At 37.0% G+C, this 26,740-nt stretch overlaps 1 protein-coding gene across 2 annotated transcripts in view; it reads left to right on the top strand.

Annotated features, from left to right (window-relative positions):
• The window catches only part of ReepA (Receptor expression enhancing protein A), a 194,292-nt gene that overhangs the window by 40,933 nt on the left and 126,619 nt on the right, over window positions 1–26,740 (top strand). The window lies entirely within an intron of this gene.

The raw sequence follows: 26,740 nt of genomic DNA on the forward strand, positions 1-26,740 counted from the left end.
ACATATATAATAATGATAACAGCTTATGAAGAAACAGAAAAATGAAACAATCAAATAACCCAGAGAATAAAATTGAATACACTGAATTGTGCAAAATGATCAGAAAACATATCACAGAAGAAATAAGAAAATTCAATTGTAAGTTCATACAACAAACAATTGAAAACAACCATAGTCTCAAAAAAGCCAAACAGCAATAAACAGATGGTTGCAGAAACCCAAGATGGGGCCATAACCAGAGATAGATATGCTATAGCAAAAAGAATTGAAGAATTTTACTCACTATTATATCAGGATGATGAATTAAATGAAGAAGATGAAGACAACTACAAAATAGCTGAAGTACCACAGATTCTACCAGAAGATGTTATGTGGAGCATCCAAAGCTGCAGGTGAAGAAATGATCTACAAAATCTACCTTAATTCTGTTACATAAAAAAAGTTGAGGTAGAAGACTTGATGCGCACTACCGACCCATCAGTCTACTATCAGTGGTTTGCAAAGTATTTACAAAAGCCTTGGGCCATAGGCTTTGTATGACTCTAGACCTTCACAACCAAAAGAACAGGCAGGCTTTCGAAGTGACTTTAGTACAATAGACCATATTCAAGTTGTACAACAGATTATTGAATTGTGTAATGAATATCAGTTACCATTATGTCTTGATATTATTGATTATGAGAAAGCCTTTGATTCAGTAAAACCTTGTGCAATACTTAAAGCATTGCAAAACCAACAAGTGGAGAATCCATATATCAGGACCATCAAATCAGCATTACACCAATGCCACAGCAGCAATTCATTTCAGTGGAAAATCTCTACTGTGGAAATACAGGGTGACACAATATCTCCGAAATTATTCACAGCATGCTTAGAAGAAATATTCAAACTTCTTGATTGGGAAGGAAAAGGTCTGAAGATAAACAGATGATATTTAAGCTATTTATGCTCAGATGACATAGTTATCTTTACTTCAATTGTGCATGAATTACAGACTCATATCCATGAACTTCAAATTGCTAGCAAAATAGCTGGCCTAAAGAAGACCCAAGTTATGTTCAATAGCTATGTCCAATCAGAAATAATAAAAATCAATAATGATGAAATTATACAAGTAGGTCATTACATATACTTAGGATAATGGATATCAGTGAAAGAAATTAAAAGCCGCACGTTGCTTGGGTAGAAAGCTTAGAAAGAGAAAAATTTTTAATCAATGTATTCTTCCTATATTGACATATGGCTCTGAAACATGGATACTAAATACAAAGGAATTTTGTATTTAGTTTTGTATCTGGCCCCATGGACAAGACACTCTGGATGCTTTTGTCACCTACCTAAATTATACATCGAGACCCTACGATGTCGCAAAAGAAAAAAGTTCGAAAATTACTGAAAAAAGAAATCAAAGAAATCATCAGGAAAATAAAACCAATTCATGTTAAAACACCCCGTATTTATGGATTACCAAAAATCCACAAAACTAATATTCCCCTACGCCCCATAGTTGATAGCATAGATAGTCCCACATATACACTGGCCCGGCATTTAGCTAAGTCGCTTGCCCCTCTTACTGGCAACTCCTCTACTTTTGTAAAAAATTCAATCCATTTCAAAACACTGGTTAAAAATCTAATCCTAAAAAATTCAGGCATAATGGTTAGTTTCGATGTCACCTCCCTATTTACCAATGTACCACTTATAGACACTCTTGATTTAATCAAGTCTAAATTTCCCCCAGATATTTTTGAATTATTTCAATTTACCATGAATGCAGGTTACTTTACATGGGGGGGAAATTCTACAAACAGATTAATGGTACTGCTATGGGTTCCCCCCTCTCTCCCCCGTTAGCAAATTTTTACATGGAACACTTTGAAAACAAAGTACTTACCACAGCTACATACAAGCCACAAGTGTGGTTGCGCTGTGTAGATGATGTGTTTGCCATCTGGCCCCATGGACAAGACACTCTGAATGCTTTTGTCACCTACCTAAACAGTCAACATCCCAAAATTCACTTCACAGTAGAAAAAGAATCAAATAACTGTTTACCATTTCTTGACACATTAGTCACCCGCCTTTCAGATGGATCACTATCTTTTTCTATTTACAGGAAGATACCTACATAAACAATCACATCATCATCCAGTCCAACAGTACGGCATTTTAAAAACACTTACACACAGAGCCAGAGCCATTTGTTCTAACGATACAGCTCTGACCACTGAACTCCAGTACCTGCGCCATACATTCTTAGCCAACGGCTACAATCCCTACAAAATAGATAAAATACTACATAGGCCCATTACTCTGCCCTCCCCTAATACACAAGAATACAACATGACCATTTCTATTCCCTATATCAGAGGTACATCGGAAAAGATAGCCAAAGTATTGTTGAAACATGGCCTTCGCACCACCTTCAAACCTCATGTCAAGCTGGCAACTCTGATCTGCTTTCCAAAGGATAAACTTCACCCTTTAACACACCCAGGAGTGTATGAAGTTCCATGTGACTGTGACTTGGCCTATTATGGGCAAACAGGAAGATCAGTGAACATCCTCCTGGAAGAACATGAAAGATACATTCGCTACTATTACTATGGCAAGTCGGGACTGGCAGACCACGCTTTGGACACTCCTTCACACAGGATTAGATGGAGGAAAACGAATGTGCTATTTAGGAGTCGTTATAGATCTGAAAGATTATCTTTTGAGTCAGCAATGGCTTTGAAGAATTCTCCCAACCTTAACAAATATGGTTGCATTAATTTGCCAAAAATTTGGGAGACGGTTATCCTAAGAAAAACTCCTGGATAACTGCTCCCTTTTCTTTTCTTTTTTTTTTTTCCATTAGAGGGCGCCAAAAATAGGACTTTAGATCTTTTGTCTTTTGCAATTATATTGTTTCACTCACTCACTGTCGCGTTTACATGTGTGTTGTGCTCTGATGATGCTGAGTTGAAAATCAGCGAAATATTAGCGTTAATAAAACATCCTTGTTGATAAAAGTGTTTGTGGTGTTGTTAATACCGTGAAAAATAAGTCATGAATAACCATCAACGCCTAAGCTTATCTGTTAGATTAAATACAAAGGAAATTTAAAAATTAAGAACAATGCAGTTTAGTATGGGAAGAAGTATGCTTGGAATCACAAAATGAATACGTGGATGAGAAATCAAATTGAAGTCTCTGACATCATAGGAAGAGGGGAAACATCTGAAGTGGCAATGGGCTGGGCATATTGTTCGAAAACAAGATCAACAATGGACAAAAGAAGTACTGTATTGGATTCTATGAAAGGAAAATCTATCATGACACCGACCTAAATCACGGTGAATTAATGATATCATCAGATTTTCAGTAGCGACATGGGAAAGGAGAGCCATGGACAGACAGTTTTGGAGTAATCTTGGAATGCCTTCATCCAACAGTGGATTGATAATGGCTAATGATGATTGATGAGGATATAATAATTATCAATAATATATATATAGTATATTATTGTACTGATTTATTATATTAAACTTTTTTATTTCCTAATAATATTATCTGTTCAACATTTCTTGTTTTAATCCTTTGCCCAAGCTAAATCGAATCAAGTTGCTCATGAAGTATAGCTGTTGACTAGATACTATTGACTTTATATCAATTGCCTTAGTATTCCATAATGCACAGCACACTTTATTGTGTATATTGTTATGCATTAAGGAATGGATTACTAGCTAGACTAGTTTCGACCTTTATTCAGGTCTCATTGGTAGGAACTAGACCGAGGAAAATCCACATACAAGTAAAGTAAAGTTTGTTGATACCTGGGTAAGAGATTATTGTTATTATTTTATTTTATTTTTTCTATTATAATTGTAAAAAGGAAGGGAGAGTGCTGTTGATGATGATAGAAAAAGAGATATCTATATAAGGTAGAGATGAAGAGAAATAGTGGCAGTGATTTTAAAGCAGTGTGAGATAGAGATGAATAGAATGAAATACTTAGTTGGATGTTGTCATAGAGCTGGTAATGTGGATGATAGTGACCATGAAATGTATAATCAAATTAGCCAGCAAATAAGAAAATGGTTATCATTATCAATTTTAATTATGGCGATATAGACTGGAATGAGATAGCAACTGGAAGTAGCATGGAATGAAGAGTTGGCTGGAAAGGAAATCAGTGCTGCTTGGATCAAATTCAAGAAATATCTAGTAGAAGCAATGTGTAAATGTATTCCAAGGGTCGGAAGGCTAAATAAGGTAGGTGAGAAATGGATGAATGAAGAAATTAAGAATGTGATACAGATGAAAAAGGCATTACAGAGGCAATATAAGAGCTGGTAATAATCAATTCCATGAGGATTACAAGGAACAGGTCAAGGAGGTGACTCAGTTGGTAAGGATAGCAAAAGTTCAGTATGAACAGCAGTTAGCTCTCTCTCTCTCTATGTTCACTGGGCATAGATGCCCAGTGAACATAGAGAGAGAGATGTCGTATGGTCACTCCGATGCTTGGTGATGTGCCACACCAGCTTTGGCCATGTAGTCCTGTTGTTTGCTTTTCTGGCAGCCTCAACTCTCTGAAGATGAGTCATTCCACACACACACACACACACACACACACACGCCATCCATCCATATCATTGATGGTCTACCCCCTTCCTCTTTTTCCAGGAACTTTACCTCTATTACTGTTCTGAGAACTTTCCCCCGTCCATCCTTTCTGTGTGTCCAAAATATTTTAACTTTCTTTTGTCAATATCCTTAAGGAGCCTTAAAGTTCTACTGATCTTTTCTAACACCCATTCATTTGTACACCTTTCAGTATATGATATCCTCAATAGCCTTCTGTAACACCACATCTCAAAAGCAGATATCTGTTTCTAATCTGGCTTCTTTAGGTTCCAAGTCTCACATCCATAAGTCATTGTTGAAAAAACAACTGCATCCAAAATCCTCAACTTTGTTCCCATGGAGATAGATCAATCCTTCCAGATTTTAGACAGGTCTCTGACTTGTTTTAACCATTCGTAATCTTTTTCTGACGTCTTCTGAACTGCAATTCTTCACATTAATAATGGATCTCAGGTACTCAAACTTCCTGACTTGCTCAGTTCTTTCTCCATTAAGGTACACTTGTTTCTCAAGAGCTTCTCTGTTTGTATTTCCTTTTGAGAGCCATAATCCTTGTCTTGCTAGGATTGAGTTGAAGTCATCTGTTATTACTGATCTTGTTAACTTTGTCAAGAATTCATCCTAGTTCTTCCATGTCATTACAAAGTAGCTGTATCATCAGCATACCTCAGATTACTGATCAATCTATCTCTTATCCTAATTCCTGTTCTTAGCTTATCCAATGCTTCACGCATTATGTCCTCCACATATATACTAAATAAGTGAGGAGAAAGTAAACATCCTTGCCTAACTCCTTTTCCAACCTGAAGCCAGTTAGTCAATCCAACACCTGTTCTTACCGTGACTTCTTGCTCCCTATACAAGTTGTCTATCAACCTGATAGTGTGTTGAGGAAAACCCATTATTTCCTTTACTGCCCACAGTTTCACATGCTCAACACAGTCAAAAGCTTTAGAGGGAGTGTGAATTCTTTATATTATTATTATTATTCAGGCCTGCATGGAGTCAAAAGACTCATCATGGGAGGTCCTTTCTAAGAAACACAAGCCTATCAAACTCATTGAGGGAGGTCCCTCCTAGGAAACATGAAGTCTATCATACCACTCCTTAAATGCATTGACCGTTCCCACTCTCACCACTATATCAGGCAATGCATTCCATGGTTCAACCACCCTCAATGCAAAGAAACCACTCCTCACCCTCTTTCTCACAGTTTGCTTTTGTAACTTCCTGGGATGGCCCCTTGTCATGATTTCTTCCTGCTGTTCAACCAAGCGAAAGAACTTCCCAGTGTCAACCCTGTAACCACCTCTCAACAGTTTAAAAGTCTCAATCATATCACCTCTCTTTCTTCTATCCACCAAACTCTGCAGTCCATACTCCCTCAAAAATAACATATTTTTCTATGATCTGTCTAAGGCAAAAGATCAGATCTCTTGTGCCCTTACCTTTCCTAAAACCTGCTTGTTCTTCTGGCATCTCTGCCTCAACTTTGACCTCAATCCTATTTAGCACGATCTTCAATAAAATTTTGCTTGCATGAGATATTTAACTAATAGTTCTATAATTCTTGCATGCCTTCATATCACCTTTCTTATGTAGTGATATGAAAACCGACTTCTTCCAGTCTCTAGGTCATGATCCTGTCTCCCGTATCCTTGTAATCAATCTATGAAACACTCTTATCCCTCTGTCCCCTGTGGCCTTAATTAACTCTCTGAGATTTCATCTGCACCTGGGGCCTTATTGCTGTTAAGCTGCTTAACTGCTCTTTCAACTTCATGCCTAAGTGGAGGAGGTTCCAAATCAAAATTTTCCTGGTGAGAGGGCTCCACATTTTCTTTATTCACTCTGCTGTACAGTTCCTCACAGTATTCTTTCCATCTGTGTTTGATTTCCAACTCTTCTGTTAGTAATACTCCATTCCTGTCTTTGATGACATTCAATTTAGGCTTGAACTTGTGCTTTAAGTCACGAACTAAATAAAACATTCTTTTATAATTGTGCCTTCTTATTTATTAGTATAAAACTTTTCCTTGTCCTGTTTGATGGCTCTTCTGACTTCTCTATGTAATCTCTTGTATTCTTCAGTCCCTGTGTCTCTTTGTTTTTCCAACCGTCTTCTTTTGATTAGTTCCCATGTTGAATCTGATATCCATGGGTCTCTTGGTCTTCTTATTGGGTCGAGATACTTCTTCACTGTATCCTGTATTATCACCTTAACTCCTTCCCAAAGCATTTCTGGTGAGTTCTCCTCATTGGTCTCCAAAAAATCATCCATCCAAGTTGATGTTTCTTCTGTGAATCCACTAGGAATTACTCTAACATCCAATCTAGTGGGATGTGCCTGACCTGGAAGTTTTCAGAGTCTTAGTCTTACTTTGCCTCTTACTAGCTGATGATCTGTACCACAATCTGTTCCAAGACAAGTATGCACATCAGAGATGCTTGTCTTCCACCGCTGGAGAGCCACGATGTAATCAATCTGGTGCCTTGACCTATCGATATTAGATGTCCACGTATAGGTCCGTCGTGGATGTTTCTGGAAGCAGGTATTGGTAATAACTAATCTTTTAGCGCGGTCAAATTCCAACAATCTTTCAACACTGGTGTTACGTTCACCGAGACCAAACATGCCACACTCTGTCCTGACTCTCGTACTCTTTCCCACTTTTGCATTTAAGTCCCCTAAGATGTAAAGTATGTCTCTCCTTGGTAGGCAGTTCAAAACAGTTTGTAAGTTTTCATAGAATTCCTCGCTCTCTTTTTCAGGCCTATCCATGTGGGGTGCATAAACTACCGATTCATTGGTAGGTTGAGCCTTAAGTCTAATAGAAATTATCCTATCATTAATGGGGTTATAACCAAGAAGTATTTTTTACTGAGCTGTCTTCGGTATCACAGCTACCCCCCATGATGTTTTGAGTCACCACCGGTCTCTGTAATTCCCAAGATGCCAATTTTATGCCTATCCATCTCTTTACAGACAATCTCAAGAGTACCCATCTGTAGGCCCCTGAACATTCCATGTGCCTATGTAAAATTCCCTTCTAAGATTAATCTTATATCTTCTGTGTTGCTCATTCACAATATCACTGACTTTTGATGGAGACTTTAATATACTTCTCGAACAGGACCCTCTACCTAAGCCCTGAACGCGACTCTAATTATTCTGCACAACAGCCAATGCTGCACGAGATGTGTTATAAGGCACAACCATATTAGCATTTTGGAGTGAAGTCACTGCAAGAAGAAAGTGGTAGAGTTGCAGCAGCCCTTTCCACATAACATGAAATAGCAAAATAGGAAAGATTCACTCCTAGTCCTCGAATACTCTGATAACATTGGGGGGGGGGGAGCAAGAAGAAAAGAAAGAAGTAAAGAAAACAGGGGAGGGACCAGTCTAAAGATAACATAACAGATGTATATATTATATGAAGTAAGGCATGGTTTGTCATGCCTGTACTCACTAAAGTGAGCCCTTGAGGGGCAAGCAGTTAGCTAATGAAACCAAACAAAAATCCTAGGGAGTTCTTTCGATATGTAACCAGGAAAAAAAAAAAAAAAAAAGGGAATGATTATGGTAGGATAGCATGGATTAGAGAAAATGGTATAAGGCCAACTGCAGCAGAGGATGTGGTTGAGATATTTAATGAGCAGTTCATAAAGGTCTGTCATCCTTGTGACATCATGGAGAGTTTGAAAACAGTAGATGATGAGGAGGGGAGACTGATATGTATGACAACGTATTTTGAAGGAAGGTGCCAAGGAGTTCCAAAGGAGTGGAAGTAATGCAAGATTGTGCTGGTTCATAAGGGAGATGACAGAACTCAAACCAATTCTGGATCCTGATGAGAACCAGGATCCAGAATTGGGTTGACAACAGTGGTATTATCTTTAATGGACAGCATGGATTTGCTGACGGGAGGTCATGTTTTAGTAATCTACTTATTACAATAAGGTGATAGCAGCATTGGACGTGGGAGATGATACACAGTAGTATACTCAGATTTTGCAAAGGCCTTTAATAGCTTACCGTATGATAAATTGATAGTCAAAGTAGCGCGCATGGGGTTGGTTATTGACTAGTGCATTGGATTGGAGATTGGCTATTTGATAGGTATCACCAAGTTGTGTATGGGGGAGCAATATCCCAGAAGAGGAAAGTCACTGGTGGTATACCTCAGGGAGAGGGTCTGTTTTAGGGCCATTGCTGTTTAACCTGTGTGTGAATGATATTGGGGAGATTTGAATAGGGATATTCTGTTGTTTTCAGATAATGGAAAATTGGGATGAACTAAGAGGAGTAGAGCAGATGTTGTGGCCTTACAAGACTTTAATAAATTGTGTGAATGGGTGCAGGAGTGTGGATGCCAGTTCAGTGTTGCAAAATGCAAGGTTTTAAAATTTGGGAAACAAAGATGGGATGTAGAATTTATGCTTAGTGGGGATACATTGTTGGAGGTGGAGGAAATAGAGCTTGGGGTGATGGTGGATAAGGATCTAAAATTTAGAGGAGATATTGCCAAAATTGTGAGGGCAACACAATGAATTCTGGCAGTGATGCAGAGGACACTGACTTATAGAAGTAAGGAGATTCTTGTTCCATTGTAGACTTGATTAGGCTACATGTGGACTACTGTCCACAGATTTGGTCACCTGGTTTTCAAATGGATGAAGAGATGTTTTAAAGGGTCCAGAGCAGTGGCAGCTCGTAGCTTGAAATTGTGGGGGTGCTACACTTTCGAAATATACATACACACTGTAAGTACAGTGTATATATGGTTGGATAAAATATCAAAATTATGGTAAAAATTAAAAAAAAAAATTAAACATGAAAAAATATTGTTTATTATCGATAAAATTATAGTTTAGTATAATTCAAAATTACTTAAAAATAAAATCCATTCCTTTCATTGTAATTAAAGGAATGGATTTACAATTTTTGGACATTACAATTAAATCCTTTAATTGTAATGTCCAGTGTAAAGAGACGGAGTAAACACGATAAACACTACGAACATTCTACTACTGGTGCAAATTGCATGTAAACAACAGTGGAACTGCACAATGGACAATGCCGCATTATGCTAATAGCTTGCATCTCACTATGATGTGCATATGCTTGCGTGCATAGCAGTATGACACTGTGGTAAACACAGTGCTGCTAGCATCCTTCTCCCTCCTAAGTGCTACAAGATAAATTTTTATTATTTTTTATGAAATAAGAGAATTGTATAGGATTATTGATGATAAAATTAAATATTACAAGCAAATATAAATAAATTAATAAATATATTTATATAGCAAGAAAAATTGGGGGTGCTACAGTGCGTATGCACGAGCCGCCCCTGGTCTAGAGGCAATTGACAAAAGTAGTTTCTGGTCTCTGGAATGTTGAATATGAGGAAAGCTTGAGAAGATGCAGTTTACAGTATAGTGGATAAGAGGAAGAGGAGTGATATGATAAATATGTACAAGTTGGTAAGTGGGTGTTATAGGATCAGTGTTGAAGAGGTTCATAAAATGGCAGGAGATTGGGGGAGAACAAGAGGTCATCCCTGAAAGCCGTATAAGGAGAGTGTGAACAAGGGTGTGAGAAGCAGGTTTTTTGCATGCAGAGTTGTGACTAATTGGAATGCCTTGCCTGAAAGTGTGGTGTCTACAGAGAATTTGAATGTGTTTAAGGCAAGGTAGGATGAGTTGTGTGTGTGTATGACGATGGGATCTCCTAGATGAGTGTTTGACTTATGGGTGTCTTAGGATAATAATAATTTTATAACAGATAAGAAATTTTTTTTTAATCCTTTCCCAGTAAACAAGCAGGCTTTACTGATATATGGAAAATATATGAATGTGATGGACGAAACTTGGAGTGAGATTTTAAAAAAAAACTTACTACAGAGACTGCATTGATTTAACCTTAGTATCTTGCTCAGTCTAATTCTCACTATTGAGACCCGAATGAAGGTCGAATATAGTCTAGGCAGTGTAATAAAACTATTAATATATAGCATTGTACAGATTGTTAGTCTACTCTTTGATAAAGGTTTAAAACAAGTAAATAATTTGCTTATTATAATTACTTCGTAATTGAGCAATGAAAAAGAAAAGAAGTAAAGAATTCTGTAACTTTTGAAGCACTAATCTGTCACTGAATCTGTGTATTTGACCAGTGATTTCACATTATACTGATGTCCTACTATTGTTATTTCATTTCTTTATTAATTATTATTATTTTATAGTATCATATTTTCTTCTTATTCCTTCATATCATCAACTGCTTTTAAGTAACTTATTTCACTTTAGGTTTCTTCGTTGCCTATTAATTTTTTTTATCCCTTTTCTTTGGAATTTTTATTTCCAGAAATCAGTTTTTATTAATTAATTGATTTAATATTGAAAAATTTCCCCTCTATTTATTTTAAAACTATGGTTATTTAATTTCTTTTACTCTTCTGATGAGCATAAAACTGCAGTGAATGTTTAGTTTAAACTTAAAGCTTGCCATCTCACTGTTGTAATTTTTTTTTTAAAATCTCACTCCAGGTTTCGTCCATCTGTGATGCTTTCTTTTAATTAGTTTTGAGCAGAAATGAATTTCTATCCTTATTTCACCTAATCATGGACAAAAAATAGCTCATTATCAATTTCCTGATATGTATCCTCAAGGGGTGTTCAGGCTATTATGACAGCTATATATGATTAAGTTTGCATTATTAATATTATTTAATTACTGTATGGATCGCACATGAAAAGTTACATTACAATAATCTTTAGTATATGTAAACATTTAGTATAAAATACACAGGATGCTTAAACATGATGTAAAACAGTCATAAAGAAGACACTCAGGAATAGACTACAACTGTATGTCTAGGTTGCTTATCAAATCAACTGCACTTGGTGTAGCGTGGATGAAGTCCAGGTTTCCATTGTATGCACGTTGAGCACATTCTACTGTGATATGACTAATTGACTGGTGGGGGTGATCCAGAGTCACACCTGGGTGAGATAATCATGCCCCATTCTGTTAAGGGTAGACTAAGTTTTCTGTGGTAGGTCAAAACCCAAAGGCATCTGGGTTGAGTTCACTAATTCATGGAGGTCCCCTGTTCAAGTATTACACCAGAACTCTTTCCACTTCTCTTTCATGTTATAATTTGTCTTTGCAAGATTTTTTCGCTGTTAGGATTGGAAGGCGCCTTGACTTTAGACTGTTTATTTCTAGAAGCTGGATGTCTTTATGGATTGGGAGATCTTAGATTTTCATGATTTTTCTACATTCAAGTAGAAGAATATTGGATCTGTAGAGGTGGGATGTAACTTAGTATTGGGAGCCAGTAGGTTGGAGTTGATTTCATAGTTCCAGAAATGAGGCACGTAGTGGTGTCAAGCTGAGCATCAACCAAGTATACATGGACATTGTTCAGCCATACAGGTGAGTAGTATTCATCTACAGAGTAAACAAGAGCAGCGCAGCGAAGTGTTGTTGCTGAGGTACCCAAAGTTTTTCCACAGAGTTACAAGAGACTCGAGAAGACTTTTATGTGGGCAAGTGGCAGGTTTTCTGGTATTGACTTTTATTATGTCAGATTTTGATTTATTCATGGTTGTTTTGCATTTATTGCATATACTTCAATGTAGGTAAATATGAAGCTAGGATTTTTGTTGCAAGCCATGTAAAGTATATTCTTGATTTTTTTTTTTTTTTTTTTTTTTTTTTTTTTTTTTTTTTTTTTGTTCGAGTGCTTTGTTACATCATTTTTATTTTATTTTATTATAATTTTTTAAATACTCTGTGTGGAGAGTAATGGAAATGCAGCCTTCATGCCAGGGAGGATTATTTCTAGTACTCACTTAGAGCAGGTATATGAAATCAGAAGTGTGGAAGTACTTGGTACCTTTCTAGAAGTACCTTTCTTGTGCCAAGGACACATGGGCAGAAGTGGCTAGAGGGAGGGAATTGTGTGAGAGAGGAAACTCGCATAAGATTGTCACCTGAGTTACCAAGAAGAGAGGAGACTTATGTGGTATATCTGAAAGAAGAAGAACTGATTATTGTTTTGGAAGATGAGAGAGTCATCAAGTGTTCAAGTTGGTAGGTGTATGATTTTTGTTGTCATTCTTATTGCAGATACTTCTGTTTCTCATTCAGCTTGGTTGGTCAAGGGAAGCTAGTTGGAGTTGTATCATGTCATCTTTGAAGGCAGCTTCACTCTTTGAATAGCTGGATTGAAAAAAGTTGAGCTTCAGGGCTAAGCTGACTGACGAAGAGGTCAGAGCAAGTAATATTTTTTAATTTGGAGAGTGGTAAATATTGCAGATGAATGTAACTGAATGGGACAAGGATCTCTTAAACCAGAGAAGGATAAAAGCAGAGGATTCTAAATTTGGCATTCTTTGGCACCCTTATGGTGAAAGAAATCATGTAATGTGTAATTTTGACATTTAAAGTAGACTGTAATGATTGTAGTTGCAGTTTGGATCTAGCTTTAACTTTCTAATTTTTTGTTGGAATTAGGAAGTCAGATCTTGATGTCTTAATAGTGGGTCATTCATAACAATGTTTTTGCAACCATCATCATTATCGATTTCCTGATATTTACTATCAAGGTGTGTACAGGTAATATGATAGTATAACATGAATAGTTTGTTATTACTAATGTTCATATCAACAATTTTCTTTTAGATTAGTCTGTTATTTGTCAGAACACCAGTATTGTCAGATCTTGCATTTTGGTTTTCTTAAGGCACTTGTAATTGCATCAGTTAGAAAGTTTAGAGATCTGCTTAGATCTTTTTTCTTCGTCTGGGTTTTTTCCTTCTCATTCTGACATTAGAGAGGAAGCTGCTCTTAAGCTTTTCTCTCTCATTTTTTTAAACTGACTGTACCATCTGAAATAACTCTGTTCACACATTCTTTGAATGCCAATGATGTTAAGTTCCTACCTAATATCTTCATTTTTAATGATTTTGTAATTGGTGCCATCCTTTCACTCCCCTCATTTTTCTCAGAGATTTAATATCTGTGGTTTCCAGTATTTGAACAACTGTTTTATATCTAACCCAGCTCTTAGATCCATAGTTTAAAATTGGTTTGAACACTATCTCATATGTAACTACTTGAGTGTTTGACTAATTTCTGTCTTATTCCATGTGAATTTATTAATTGCCTTACTATTATCCCAGCTTTGCTTATTCTGTTATCTATTTCCATATTCAATTTTTCATCTTAATTATACAATAGATGAAATGTTTTATTTATTTATTTTTTTTTTACAGTCATTTCCCTACACAAGAGGTTCCAAGACCTCTGTATGACATTGCCAGGTATGGATAGTTAGAGAGAAGACAGAAATTTGTGTTTCTTGAAGAGCTGACAGGTGTAATTATTAGGAAAACAGTATGAAAAAGACTGTTTTAAAGAACAGATGTGTATGAAATGGAGGAGGATGAGAAATTGGTTTGACAACTTTGGAGCTGAACTGTATATGGGTTAACATCTCCAATTTTGATATCAGGCTTTATTACCTTTTTCCTTCATAATGTGATCCTTATAGATTATGAGCAGGTTTGATAATGTGCACCCTTGTCTCACACCAGATTTTACATACCCTTTCCTGTACTTCCTTCAGTTCTGACTGCTGACTTACAACACAAATATGGACAGCATGCCTTTGTATATAATCCCACTTACATCCTATAATTGTAGAATTTTGAACAAAATCTAAAACTTAAATACAAATCTTTGTTATATTCTCATGATTTCTCATATATATGGGCATGGATGTTTGTGGTTGTCTGTGAAAATACTAGTGGTGGTGGTCTGCGGTAGATGCCGTTGGTGTAGATGATAAAGGTAGTTGCAGTTCGTTGTAGTTGGCGGAATGAGTGGTGGAGATGGAGAGTTTTAGAGTAGGTGTCCTCCCTCGATTAGTCTTTGGACTCCCTGGAGATGTCATGTAATAATATGTGTTAATTGAATATCTGATCCTAACAACTCCTGTTTTTTGCATAAATCTTACCAGGAATACTCAGTAGGGAATTTCTTCTGTAATTCTAACATTCAGTTTTGTTTCCATTTTTGTAGATGAGTATCCTGAGAGAGCTGTACTCCAATTGTCTGGAATTCAACCCTCTGATCAGGCTTTCTGAATTATACAGTGTAAAACTTTTCTTATATTGGAGCATCTTTGGTTGAATATTATCTACTCTAGCTTCCATTCCACATTGCAGGTTTTGGCTTTTTCCATCTCAAGTATTGATATATGCCCCTGATTGCATTCCTAGATTATTTTCTTCCATTTTTTTGTTATTCCTTATTATTTCAAAGTGATTAATTCCTTTTTTTAATCATTATCTGTTTATTCAATGGATATTGATAAATTGGTGTACAAGGTTTTTGTTTTGCATTTTTGTTGAAATTAACTTTTGAGGAGGTTTATTTTAATTGCTTTAACATCATTTATTGTTATATATATATTTTTATTATTATTATTATCCTAAGACCCCATGGAATTAGGTTCATCTAGGTCTCTTTTGTCATACACACAGCTCATCATATGGTGGCTTAAACATTCAAATTCTCTGCAGACACCATGCTCTTGGGCAATACATTCCAATCATTCACAACTCTCCATGCACAAAACCTACTTCTCACTCCCTTGTTCACACCCTCTTATACGGCTTCCAGGGATGATCTTTTGTTCTCCCCCTAATCTCCAGCCATTTTATGAAAAACCACTTTAACACTGATCCTATAGCACACACTTACCAACTTGTACATCTTTATCGTATCACTCCTCTTCCTCCTATTTACTACACTGTAAACTGCATCTTCTCAAGCTTTCCTCATATTCAACATTCCTGAGATCAGAAACTACTTTAGTCAATTGTCTCTGGACCGTTTAAAATCAGGTGACCAAATCTGTGCACAGTAGTCCACATGTAGCCTAATCAAGTCTATAGAATCTCCTTACTTCTATAGTTCGCCCACCGTTTGTAGGTTCCTGCTTGGCGTCTTGCCAAGAATAGTCGATTCATGCTGAAGGGGAGAAAGAAATGAAGGACGTCCGAATTGGTCGCCAACACGCGAAATCACAAGCTTTTTAGGTAAAATTTTCCAACTGTTATACAAGCAACATAGTTAACTACAATAATCATAAAAGAGAAGTTAATTTTCCGACCTGTAATAATAAACAACTCATCCCACAATACGGACTGGCTACCCTAATATCGGAATGGATTCTCCTTTTTCTGAGATGTGCAGAAGTGTCGAAGGATCTCTAATCGGGGGGCGGACTATACAAGCTAGTGTCCTCTGCATGATTACCAGAATTCATTGGGTTGTCCTCACAATTTAGGCAATATTTCCTCTAAATTTTAGTTCCTTATCCATCATCACCCCAAGATCTGTTTCCTCTACCTCCAACAATATATCCTAACCAAGAGTAAATTCTTCATCCCATCTTTTTTTTTCTCAAATTTTAAAACCTTACATTTTGCAACATTGAACTGGTATTCCTACTCCTGTGCCTATTCATACAGTCTATTAAAGTCTTCTTGTTATCTGCTCTACTCCTCATAGTTCATCCCATTTTGCATAATTTACAAACAACTGAATATTCCCATTCAAATCTTCCCCAATATCATTAACATAGAGTTAAACAGCAATGGCCCTAAAACATATCCCTGATCCTCACCATTAGCGACTTTTCTTTTCCCATACACAACTTGTTGATACCTATCAGATTGCCACCCTCCATTCAAATTCACTAGTCTAATATTGAATCCCATCAACTCTAGTTTGACTATCATCCTATCATGCAGTATTCTTTCAAAAGCTTTTGCAAAGTCTAGGTGTACTACTGTGTATCTATCTCCCATGTCCAATGCTGCTGTCACCTTATTGTAATAAGCAAGTAGATTAAAACATGACTTCCCTTGAACAAATCTGTGTTATCCATCAAAAGATAATAGCACTGTTGTCAATCCAATTCTGGAACCTGATTCTCACCAACCTCTCCAACACTAACCACAATACCTGACACACAAATCAGCCTTAATTTGATGATTGAGTTCTGTCACCTCCTTTATAAAGCAATACAATCTTGCCTTCCTTCCACTTCTGTGGAACTTCACTGAATGTAAGATTCGTATTAAACAAATATGTCAAGGCAGATGTGAACTCCCTTAAACATTCCAAAATGCTGAATGTCAGGAATGGAATTTTGAGTAAGTAATACATGAAATGATAAGTAATGAATTGTATGGTGAGAGAATCTTGGACCTGATGACCATATAGAGAAAGACCAGTCTCCTTGCCATAATATGGCCTCAAGAATGCTGCCCACATACCACTACTCAGACTCCTCAAGGCATGGAGGGGGGAGGGGGTATGCGGTAGCAGGATTTTTATGTGCTAACCGACTGGGAAGCCTTTTGATTCTCTACTGATAGGTAACTGTATTATAACCTCCAACTGTACCTTCTAAATGGAGGGAGCTTGGCTCTTTAGGTACATTTGCTCATACTGCATGTAGAAGAGGTGGGAGGGATAGAAACAGGAATCCCTACTTTGGAGACCAATATGGCTATCTCCACATCAAGTTTCCAGTAAGCAGGGTGGTATTTCATTGGATGTTGATTGATCATCTACCATCTAGTGAGACTTGTTGGTCTTTTCTCCAATTTGGCATATTTTGTGAGGGACCATTTTAAGGCAGTTTTAGTAAGAAATGCAGTTAAGATTCTATTTAAAATTAACCAGGAATGTTTTTTTGTTCCTGACTAGTCAGCCTGGCTGATCTCAAGAGGACACCATCTCTGTTTCTGAACGACTTCACAAACATTCACATTCTTTCTTTACTGACATTCACAAACATCCATGCACTGTTGGCATGAATTTTTATAAATATCTGTAGGTGATATACTATGTTTATAACTTAGTGTGAGATCACCACACTAATTATTGGAAGCTCAAAAAAAAAAAAAAAAGTTACCTTTGGACTTTAGAAAGAGTTGCATCCTAGATTACTTATCTTTTAGGAATGAGTCTTAATAGATTGCAGTATAGTGGCTGCTCTCTTCTAAGCACGACACCTAGACCAGTACCTAGGTAGTCTGCAGATGATTTGGTGCCCACACATCACACCTGAATGGTGTGGCATAGGAAGCAGCAGCTGCATACTCTTGATGCTTCTGTTCTAGTGGCCTCATCACCAGAGATTGCAGTACGATAACAGTATGAAAGCAACTCCGACTAGTGCTGCCTTTCAACGTGCAAGGCACAAACGGTATCGTTGCAGTGGCTAGATGGAATTTTGACTTAGAGGTGTTCAGTCATCATCCCACATCTTGAACCTAAATTTGCATTCAGTTGGAGATGTATGCAAAGCATGACATGGCCATGCATCTAGCCAACCATGGCCTCTGTTATTTTCAGCCATAAAAGCAATGATGGAGTCCAGTGCCCTGCTAATGCCAAGTCAGGGCTGCCATGGATTTAGCCACTTAAACTTGCACTTTTCCTGTTTCTTATATTGTTTGCCAAGCACATGATCATGATTCTTTTTCTAACTTAGCTTACATACTAACTTATAGCTAACTTAATCCTAATAGCTCTGACCACACTTACTCCTAAGGAAGGATCTTATTTTCATTTTTATATATATATATATATATTCCAGAGTAATTCATTAGTGGTGTGATCATCCCATCAAGATCACAATCTAACGAGTTCACCATCACTAGAGTCAAATCCAGATATTGGGCCTGAAAAACTATCCATGACCTATGTCTTGATATATCTTATCATTGCCCTCCTCCTCAACTTACCTTTATTATATCCATGGCAACAGTCTCACTGTCTTTCACTATCTTTGCTCTCTTTCTCACTCACTCACTTTTTCTTTATTGCTTCTTCGATTAACTCCCTGTCTTCCCTCATACCATACTTGTCACATTTCATATAATTTTTTTGCCAGTTCCTTTTCTACTTCATAATATTTTTAGCTTGGGGGCATGGTTCCCATGCTGCCAAGCACGTCCCCAGGTTGCGGATAGGGGAATGGTCTCTGGATACAGAGGCTAGCTGCGAATAAACGGGAAACCTGTGAATATGAGCAGTTGTGGACAATGGGATGGCATCTACTAACAGGAAGTGGTGAGATAGACAGTGGCATGACTGTTTCTATAAAAAGCCACACATATCCAATGATGGGGATGTGACATGGTGAGATGTAACTGCCATTCAATAAGTCACAGCCTGCTGGAACTTGGGACAGCAACAACTTTCATCCTGATCAGCGGAAGATCACCATAAGTGACAACGGTGTAAATGATATTGTGATTGGCAGACAATCATGAAGAATGAGGAAACAGCTAGCACAATGAGCCTCTTTAGAAGGCTATTGCTAGACAAGGAAGGCAAAGGGATACAACCTTGTTCTATTTTTCCATAGTAAGATAGCAGTTTGGATTTTAATTCTAAGAGATAGTAATGACCACAATCGCTCGATACTTATGCACTGCAGGGGAAGAAGCAAGGCTTCCCAGGGTGTAAGCCAGCAAAATCCTTGCACATTCATTGGGACATGGAATGTGAGAACCCTCCTACAAATTGGAAAACTTGAAGAGAGAAATGGAGAGATTAAAAATAGCCATATTGGGAATTAGTGAAATGAGATGGAATGGAACTGGAGGCTTTTGGAGTGGTGATTACAGAGTAATTTATTCAAGTGACGAGATGGCAAAAAATGGAGATGCAGTGGTTCTCAATAAGGAATGGGGAAGAAGAGTAATTAACTCAGTAAAATGTAGTAGCAGATTGATAATGGTAAAACTAGAAACAAAACCAACAAATATTATAATACCACAAGCTTACATGTCTACTAGCGACCACAATGATGATGAAGTTGAGAGAGAGTATATGTAGATATTGAGAATTTAATCAAACTCACCAAAAAAGATATAATCTTATTGTCATGGGTGATTGGAATGCAATCATTGGTGAAGGCAAAAGATGGTAGAGAGGTGGGAAAGTATGGACTTGGATGCTGAAATGAAAGAGGAGATAGAATTTTGGAGTTCTGCCACCAATTCAATCTGATCATTACTAATACCTGGTATGAGGTACCTAAAAGAAGAAGGTATACTTGGAAAATGCCAGGGGATATAGGAAAGTACCAAATAGATTATATTATGACAAGAAATAGATTTAAAAATCAAGTAAAATCATGCAAAAATTACCCAAGAGCTGATATTGATAGTGACCACAATTTGGTTTTATTGAAATGCAATCTGAAATTTAAGAAGTTGTCACAACCAAGGAAAAGGCCTAAATGGAACATAAATAACCTGAAAACAGAGGAAAACCATAGAAACTATAAACAGCAAACTGGTGAAAGCATTAAAACTGGAGAGATGGAAAAGAAAAACATTGAGGACTAGAGGAAAGAAATGGACTCACTTGAAGGATGCAATCATCAAGGCTGCAAATGACTGCATAGGATTAAGGAACAAGCAAATAAAAAAGCTATGGATCACCCAGGACATTCTAGATCTAATAGATGAAAGAAGAAAATACAAAACCTCCCTAAAGGAAGAAAGCAAAGACAAATATAAATATATAAAAAAATATGATAAATAGAAAGTGTAAACAAGCAAAAGAACAATGGTATGCAGAGAAATGTAAAGAAATAGAAGATCTAACAAAGACTGGGTGAATCGATAAAGCTTTTAACATTATAAAAGGAATAATCCAGCAAAAAGACAAGTACAACTATCAGAAATGAACAGGGGAACATTCTTATAGGTAAGGAAGAAATTTTGGAAAGATGGAAGGAGTACTTAGAAGATCTATATAGTGGAAAAGATCTAGATGCCAAGGCTATAGAAGATGAAACAAGACTTAAATTGGTCCAACTATATTAAAAGATGAATTTGAATGGGCACTAAATGAATTATCTGCCAACAAGGCACTAGGCATTGATAACATCCCCTAAGAATTAATGAAATTCAGGAAATATAATCAAGTCATACCTTTTCAAGATCATAAAGGATATATATGAAACAGGGATCATTCCCAAAGATTTTAAACAATGCTCTATCATACCATTCCTAAAATAAATATTGCAAACATGAAAATCATCGAACAATAAGTTTAATATCACATGCTTCGAAAATACTGCTAAAAATTATACAAAAAAAAGACTAACAAAGATGGCTGAAGATTATATTGGCAATGACCAGTTTGGATTCAGGGGACAAGAGAAGCAATCCTAGTTCTAAGAACAGTTATCGAAAGAAGATTTGAGAAGAATCAAAATACTCTGATAGTCTTTCTTGACTTGGAGAAAGCCTTCATTAGTATTAACTGGAACCAAATGTTTCACTTCCTGCGAGGGTTGTATGAAAAGTTTGGAAAAAATAAGTTTAACACATTTTTTTGGAAAAAGTCACCTTTATTTCTCAACATAGTCCCCATCGAGGTCTACACATTGGGTCCAGCGAGTTTCCAATTTTTTCCCACAGAGCCAGATTTTTAAATCTGGGAACAAGAAGTCACATGGGGCCAAGTCCGTAGAATACAGTGGATGTGGAACCAGTTTGAACCTCAATTTGTGGAATTTTGCTATTGTGACAGCTGATGTGTGGGATGGTGCATTGTCTTGATGAAAGAGCAATTTTTTTGTGCACCAATCTTGGCCGGTTTTTTTTTTTTTTTTTCAGTTCTTCTAAATGATCTAACAGTGACGCATAATAGATTCCTGTTATTGTCTTACCCTTTTCCAAATAGTCTATCATGATAATTCTTTGGGAATCTTAAAAATCAGTGGCCATCACCTTCTCAGCTGACAAAACAGTCTTTCCTCTTTTCGATGATATTTCACTAAGCATTGTCCACTGTTTTCACTGCTGCTTGGACTCAGGTGTGTAGTGGTAGATCCAAGTTTCATCTACAGTCTTGAATCAAAGCAAAAAATCCTGCGAATCGCCAAGCACTGCATTGAAATATCTTTTCCATGCGTTTTTGATTGACAATCAATAATTGAACACACAGCTTTTTCATGTGCCATTTTTCGTGCAGGATATTATACACCTGTTCAGTTGAGATGCTTACAATCTCAGCATTCTCACTCACTTTCACTCGGCAGTCTTCCATAACGATACTATGGATTTTGTCAATCATTTCCTTCGTAGTGACCTCAGTTGGGCGTCCCGAGCGCGCCTCATCTTTGGTGGAGTTATACCATGTTTAAACTCATTTGTCCAAAAATAAATATTCTTTAATACTGGTGCAGAATCCCCATGAACCACATCTAACTCGACTTTGATCTGTGTGCCCGTTCACTTCTTCAAATAAAAGTGTTTTTTCACTGCACGAAACTTGTTTTTCTCCATTTTATGAAAAATGCGAACACAGTCATTTTAAATGTTTGCCAAATGAGAACTACGCAGCTAAAATTTTGCCAGGGTTCATGAAAAAGACGATACGTGTCGACAGTATGAATGAATGAACGAATTGTGTTGCTGTCTATTGGAAATTTATCAAACTTTTCAAACAACCCTCATAAAAACAATAAAGGTAGATTGGAGAGATAGAAGGCTCATATTTAATCTTTACAAGCACCAAGAAGACCTAATAGAAACAGCCAGCAATAAAACAAAAACCGCAATAGCAAGAATGCGTAGAGGTGTAAGACAGGGGTGCTCTCTTTCACCATACTGTTTAATCTCTACATTGAAGATGCAATAAATAAATTGGAAGAACTAATAGAAACAGGAATTAAGATAAATGGAATTGATCTTAACTGGCTATGGTTTGCGAATAATATAGCAGTTATAGCTGATAACGAATACAAACTGAAATCCACCCTGACAAAGGTGGAAGAAATTTTCACAGTACAGCCTAAAAATTAATTATAGGAAAACAAAGTATTAATTACAAGTAAAGCAAATCCAATGAAAATAAACCTGGAAATAAATAATTTAATACAAGTATCCTCTTTTAAATATCTTGGTAGTCTTATCACAGAAGATGGAAGAAACCAATCAGATATTAAAGCATGAATAATCTTGGCCAAAAAAAGTTTTCCACAACAGAAGAAACATTTTTACCAGTAAAGGACTTAGCATCCAGCTCAAAAAAAGGCTAGTGAAAACATACATATGGAGCATTGCATTATATGGTTGTGAGGCCTGGATGCTTACAAAACGAGACATCAAAAAGTTGGAGGCATTTGAACTTTGGTACTGGAGAAAGATGATGAAAATTAGTTGGACAAGAAAAAAAAGTAATGAAGTTCTAAATATAGTTCATGAAGAGCAATCACTAATGAACCACATCAGTAAGAGAAGAAAAAGCCTAATTGGATACCATCTGAGGCATTGGGGGACTGTTGAAGGAAAGAGGCCACGAGGCAGACCAAGAATTTCATATATACATAACATAGTGATGCTAACTGGTGCTAAGAGTTATGAAGAGATAAAAAGGAGGTCACAAGACAGGATGTTATGATGTGCTGCTATAACTAACCAATCTTCGGATCAATGCACCAAAGAAGAAGAAGAATTTTAGCTTGAATAAATTATTCTCAACTTAAGATTTAGTAAGATCCTTTAATCATGTTCAGTAATTCAATTTTTACCATATGATTCCTATTCATGAAAAATTGTAAGCCTATAGAATTATTAGAATTGTGAGTGGATAAAGGATTTTTTTAATTAATTTCACACACAGTATGATGAATGAAAAAAAAACAGTACTAAATAACTACAATGATATGGAGTAAACAAATAAATATGTTTACACATTATGATATGTACAACCACAACTATTAGTGGAATCTTAGTCGAATAAAGCATTAACAACAGTCGATTATGTGCTTGAAATGGGCACCTTGTCCTTCAAGACAGGTTTCGTAGTGCATGCTAAGGTTCCTCTGTCATCTTAAAGAACACGGGTTGGGACATCTGCTAGACATACTGTGCAGTTTTATCCTTTAGTTCATCAAGGTTTGAAGGTAGGTCATGGTGGAATACCTATTCCTTCAATGTATCTGAAACAAAAGCATTAAGTGATATCAGAAGAACGTGAATGAGTACATGAATAATGTAAACCTCAAAATTAGCCTCTGGGGAAAGAGCTCTGATAAATAGGCTCTAGAACCATTGATGTGTGACAGGTTGCTCAATCCTGTTGTAATACCAATGCATGAAATGGAATACTTTTTGCACAACACATCGTATACAAATTCTGGTTGAACAGAACCAACACATTCTCAATGTAGCATTTGCTATTCAGAGATAGGGTTACATCACCTCTTCAATGAAGTAGGGCCTGATTATGCCATGGGTGGAAACTACACACCATGCAGTGACCTTCTCACTTTGAAATGGTTTTTCTTGGACAAATTCAGGTCTTGAGAAACCAGGAAACCTATAGATTCATCTGTTTAAATGGAAAAGTGCTTCATCCGAGAACTGGACATTATGGAGGAAGGATGGATCTTCATAGACATTGACCAGTATGCGTGCACAGTATTCCCACCGTTCATCATAATCCGTTGCTGTTAAACATTTACCCACCTGAATGACATACGAAAAGCACTCAGTTCCTTAAGGATTCTCTGTTTGGCTTTGACTCATTTCAGAGACTGTAACACTTGCTCCAGCACATGCCTGTGATTCTCATTTGTGTTAACTGTTTGTGATCTCCCCAGATGCCCTTTGCATTGCAGTAGAACACTCCAGTATGTTGGAACCTCTCGATTAAAGCAATGGTGACACTATTGGCTGGGGCACTCGTATGGAAACGACAAACTGCACACAAACATGTTGTAGGCCTGGACCTTTTGCCTTTCCAACTCTGTATGAATGAAAATAATGCTCAACAATGAACGTCTTTTTTTCCTACATCAGCACCATTTAAACATCTAAATGTAATGCCATAGATCCTACACCTGCTCTTCTGTTAATGTGCATGCAGTTGAATGGCATATCTCATAGCACATGTACTGAAGGAGGCATCTTTGCATCATACTATATATATACACTGAGTTAGCTTTGCATTAGGACCCCCCTGAGTTTACAGATTCGGTACAATAATGTAGCCATGCATGTGGTGAATCCTAGAAGTGTATGTCGGGTGTCATGACTGGTATCTCAGCAACGACTTACAACAGTTGCACAGCTGACCTACCAGTCAGCTGTGCAACTGTTGTAAGTCGTTGCTGAGATACATCAGGGCAGATTGATCCATTTCCATATGCACCATTCACCGTACTTTGCTTCATCTGGGGTCCCACAGCCAGAGACCAACAAGGCAGTGGTGTAGCTGGGGGGGGGGGTGCGGAAGGGCGGTCCGCCCTGTTGGGCACTTTGAACCTTTTTGAACTTTTGCAGTTGATTCTAAAATACAGTCTTGAGAACTCAGTTCCAAATATTGTAATACTACTGCAAATTTTCCTCACAATTGCTGTAAGTGTGATCTCCCCAAATGCTAGTTGTGAGAGGAGTTTTTCTAAATAAAAGTGATTAAGATTTACCTACATTACTGTGAAATAGACTTTGAAAATGTCATCGACGATTTTACTAACAGAAAAGCATGAAAAATAACATTTTAGAATGTTGAAATTAAAATTTTACTTCAAAAATAAACATAGTGTTTTAATTTATTTCCCTATATGTCGTTTTGATTTTTTTGTAGTATTTTTGGTAGGCATTGAGAGGAGCGGCAAACTCAGGGACTGCTCCGGGTGGCAAAAGCTGTAGCTACGCCACTGCAACAAGGGTACCCATGATAATGGCCAGGCATCACAATGAAGTACTATGTGATATCAATGTCATGTTCAGATACTATAAATGGACACACCTATCCTCTGCATATAATCAGTAAAGGTTTGCCATTAATGGGACAATGTGGCGACATAAGGTCGCTAATATTTCAGAAACAGCCATACTTGTTGGTTGCTCCCGTACTACTATATCAAGGTTTTCCTTGATATACTGGATTAACCATGAACAGACATCTAGCAGAAGGGCTCGGATTAGTCAGCCAAGCGTGGTTGATCCTAGAAGTGAATGTCAGGTGTTACGATTGTTATCTAAGCAACAACATGCAACAGTCACACAGTTCACCCACCAGTACAACAGAGAGGCAGTTTGACCCATTTCCACATGCACCATGCTCCATACTTTGCTTTGCTTGGTTTCCACAGCTGGAAACCAACAAGGCATACCTATGATGATGGATGGCCAGGCTGGTGGAGGTGGTGTTATGGTCTGGGTAGTTTTTACCTGACATGCTCTAGGTTCATTGTTTATCATTCCACTGAATAGTGAATGCCACAGGGGCCTGTTGGCTGACCATATCTGTAGGAGGTTTACCCAACCACAGTGCCATCTTTCAACAGGACAACACACTTCATCATGAGGTTCGTACAACTACTGAGTGGCTGGAGGAACATGATAATGAATTTGCTACGTTGTCTTGGCCCTCAAACTCCCCGGACTGTAACCCAATTGAATATGCCTAAATGAGGTTGTGAGAACTGCTGATCCTCCTCCACAGAATGAGCGCTTTAACTAACGGAGTTGCTGCAGCAGACATGGATTGAGTTATGCAACGTGCGGTCGAAGGTGTTCAGCATCGTGGGTGTTCCTGATGCAAAGTAACTCTCTCTCTCTCTCTCTTTGTGTGTGTGTTTTTATTTTAAGGAAAATAACTTATGATTACATAATCGAATGTTAAAATAGAAATAAATAATAAATAAAAATAATAATAAAAAAAAAAGAAATAAATGGAAATAGTTATGAAATAACAGTCAAAAAGGTTGTGGCTGAAATTGATATTAAGGTGAACAGGATTTAGTGCAATTTCTGTTGATTCTATGATTTTTCTTTAAAGTTCATTCATAGGTGATATCTCTGAGATATCATTTGATACAAAGCTTGATTGATTTTTCCATTTGTCCATAATATGGGGAATTACAGCCACTCTAAAGAGTCATGTTTAGGTTTTACTGGTCAAAGCCAGCATCAAAGCTTTTTTTTAAGGGGAGTAAATAAGATATGTATTTTATATTATTTATTCCATCCATTA

Source organism: Typopeltis vanoorti, chromosome 5 (genome assembly GCF_054136105.1).
Source record: "Typopeltis vanoorti isolate ZY-2024b chromosome 5, IOZ_Tvanoo_1.0, whole genome shotgun sequence".
Lineage (NCBI taxonomy): Eukaryota > Metazoa > Arthropoda > Arachnida > Uropygi > Thelyphonidae > Typopeltis > Typopeltis vanoorti.